This window comes from Pipistrellus kuhlii, unplaced genomic scaffold (genome assembly GCF_014108245.1).
Source record: "Pipistrellus kuhlii isolate mPipKuh1 unplaced genomic scaffold, mPipKuh1.p scaffold_m20_p_7, whole genome shotgun sequence".
NCBI lineage: Eukaryota > Metazoa > Chordata > Mammalia > Chiroptera > Vespertilionidae > Pipistrellus > Pipistrellus kuhlii.
In genome coordinates, this window is record NW_023425573.1 from 75668979 (window position 1) to 75672228 (window position 3250).

Here is a 3250-nt window from a genome sequence, read left to right on the forward strand (position 1 = left end):
CTAAAAACAAAACAAAACAAAACAAAACAAAACAAAACAAAACAAAACAAGAAGTCCTCCCAGCAAAACACACAAGCACTAACCCTAGAAGGCTGCCTCGCTTCTCGCCAACCAGCGTTCCAAGGGCCACCCAGACCCGCCGAGGCAGGGCGCCCAGGCAGGACCCATGGCACCTGCCTGCCCTGCTGGCTGCAGAGGGTCCGCCGAGGCCAGGGACCCCCTCCCTTCCCTGTCCCCGGGTCTCCGCCTGCGCCCTGAGAAGCCGGCGCCCGGGAGCCGCGGCGGGCGCTCCGGCCGGGGGAAGAGGGCGGTGGGGCGCGGTGATGTCAGAGATTGGAAACAGCATCCAGCGCCTCCGCTCCCGGCTCATCTGACTTGAGTTAGCGACCCCCACCCACCCGGCGCCCCAAATAAAGTGCTGCAGACAGGCGCGCTCTCCCCTCCCAGGATGGAACTCTCCCTGTAGGGGTGCTTTCTCCCCTCGGGGCTGGGGAGGGGCGTCCCGGCTGTCTCTCCTCCGGGTCCCCGGCCGCCTCCCCGCCCCGGTCCCGGCCGGCGGGTGCGGGCGCCCGGTGTGCCGCGCGGGGGCGCTGCGCCGTCCGGCGGCGCGGGAGCGGGAGTGCCGCCGCTCGCCAGCCGAGGCAGCACGGCTCCGCGGACTTTCCTCCAAACTCCCATCCATGCGACTTCGAGCCGGAGCGAGAGGCGGCGGCGGCGGCCACTGAAGCCGGCGAGGGAGGCCCGGGGCGGCCGGAGGAGCTGGAGGAAGCGGCGCGGGCCGCGCGGATCGCCGGAGCCCCGGGGAGCCCCCCGCGCGCGGCGTCCGGGGCGGCCGGGCCCCCGCCCGCCTCTCCGTCCCCTCTCTGCCCGGCCCGCCCGCCTCTCCGTCCCCTCTCCGCCCGGCCCACCGGCCTCTCCGTCCTCTCTGTGCCCGGCCCGCCGTCCTCTCCGTCCTCTCTGTGCCCGGCCCGCCGGCCCGGCCGGCCGGAGCCCCGCGCACGGCAGCCGGCGGCCGGTCCCGCGCCGGCCACGTTGGGATGCGGGCCGGCAGCCGGCGCCCGGCTCCCCGGAGGCCACCTGCGTGCTGGAGGTAAACTTTTGTCTCTCTCGGCGAAGTTGCGTCGGCCTTCTGTTGCTTGCCTTTCGCGGAGCGCCCCTACCCGGCCGAATCCCGGCGGCGGGGATGCTGTGCCCCCGGAGGTGGCCGGGCGCTGGGATGGGGACCCAGGTTTAGGGGTCGGGGCTAGGAACGTGACTGGGGCGGGGGTGCATTGCATCCCCCTCCTACCTGGGGGAGAGAGCCTCTCCCTCCTGGCCCTTCTCCACCGCCGGAACCGGGGGCTGTATTATTACTATTATTTTTTGGGGGGGGTGGCAGGGAGGCTGGGATGCTGCTGGACTCCGGGAGTGGGCAGTGAGTGCTCAGTGAGTCTGCGGGTGGAGGGCTGCAGCTCCCAGTCGTGAACTTCTAACCGCACTTCTCTGGCCACACATCCCGGCCCGGCCTTTCTTTCTTCTCCTCCTTCTCCCCTCCTCCGGCCCCGCGCCCCCTCCCCCTCGGCCAGCTCCCCTCTCTCTTCTCCCTTCTCCCTCCGCCTTTCTCCTCCTCCCCCTCTTCCTCCTCCTGCTTCTTCACCTCCCCCCCTCATCCTCCGCCTGCCCTCCGCCCGGGATCCGCCGGGCTGCCCGCAGGGATCCGCGTGTGAGCCCCGGCCGGTCCGGGTCCCCCCACCCTCACTCATCCCGCCCCCACTCAGCCCCCTCCCCCGTACCCCACCCTCCGAGCCAATCTCTCAACAAGTATATTTGCTGAGGAATTTGAAAAATCCACGACTGGAACCTGATCTGTGTGTGATGGATGGGGAGAGGCGCGGGGAGAGTTGGGCGCCAATCCTATTAGGGGTTTGGGGAGGGAGCGTTTCCCGGTGGGGGCGGGGGTGTGCCGGGAGGGGAGAGGAAGGCTGTGTGCTGTGTGTGAGTGTGTGTGTGTGAGTGTGAGTGTGTGTGTGTGTGAGTGTGAGTGTGTGTGTGAGCGTGAGTGTGTGTGTGTGTAGTGTGTGTGTGTGAGTGTGTATGAGTGTGTGTGTGTGTGAGTGTGTGTGTGTGAGTGTGTGTGTGTGTGTGTGAGTGTGAGTGTGTGAGCGTGAGTGTGTGTGTGTGTGTGTAGTGTGTGTGTATGAGTGTGTGTGTGTGAGAGAGTGTGAGTGTGAGTGTATGTGTGTATGTGTGAGTGTGTGTGAGTGTATGTGTGTGTGTGTGTGAGTGTGAGAGAGTGAGCGTGTGTGTGAGCGTGTGTGTGTGTGATTGTGAGGGTGTGTGTGAGCGTGTGTGTGTGTGTGTGTGTGTGTGTGTGTGTGATTGTGAGGGTGTGTGTGAGCGTGTGTGAGTGTGTGTGTGACTGTGTGTGTGTGAGACTGTGAGTGTGTGTGTGTGTGCGCGCGCGCACACACTCCAGCCCAGTTTGGGAGCTGAAGTCCACCCAACTGGGCGCCTTTGAGTCCTGCAGCGTGAATCGCTGTCATTTCCTAGGAAACCCGACCTTCACGGGAGAGGCTGGGGATGGAGCGGCGCTGCACCCGGTGGTGGCCTGTGCACTGCAGGGCCGTCTCTGGGTCCCCGGAGTGCTCTCTCTTTGGTGTGGGTCTCCCTGGCTCTCGGAGTGGATCGGACTGGAGCTGCAGGCCTTTCCCCAGCGCCCGCCGCCCCGGGCCTCTGGCCGCTCCGCTCCCTGCCCGGGGCGCTGGGTGCACGGCCTCCCGCTGGGGCCTCGCCCGGCCCCGCCCTGCGGCTGTGTAATCCCGGCCTCAGATAAAGGAGCAGTTGTAAAACGCTCACAGGCTGTTTGCAGACGAGGCTCTGGGGATGTTGGAGAATTTGAAAGTAAACGTTTCCCTCACAAGCGGCATAAAATAGTGTTTAAACAAATATTGTATTGGCATGCTCAGGGGGCTCGGTGCCAAAAAGTAAAGTAAATAAACTGCGAAATCCAAAATATACAGCGGTGGACAGCAGGGGAATAGGCGGGCTCCTCACAAGGCCCTGATGGAGTTTGTTTGTTTGCTCCTCACCTACCGGGATCCTCCCGCCCATTTCCCACCTTGGCTGGCAGGTCACCTCCCTCTCCTGGCCTCCTGCAGGCCCCTGGGCCTGGGAGCCCCGAGGAAGTCCATGGTGTGGCTGCCAGGCTGGCCTCCCAGGGGAAGGGAGCACCGTGGCTGAGCCGCTGCCGGGAGTTCTGATGCTCTGGACG

The 3250-nt window shown here is 65.4% G+C and overlaps 1 protein-coding gene across 1 annotated transcript in view; it reads left to right on the forward strand.

Annotated features, from left to right (window-relative positions):
- The first annotated feature begins 927 nt into the window (after positions 1-927).
- The window catches only part of GLI2 (GLI family zinc finger 2), a 207363-nt gene continuing 205040 nt past the window's right edge, over positions 928-3250 (forward strand). Inside the window, exon 1 of the mRNA XM_045575414.1 lies at positions 928-1090. The gene's annotated coding sequence lies outside the window, so the exon portion shown is untranslated. The remainder of the gene's footprint in view (positions 1091-3250) is intronic.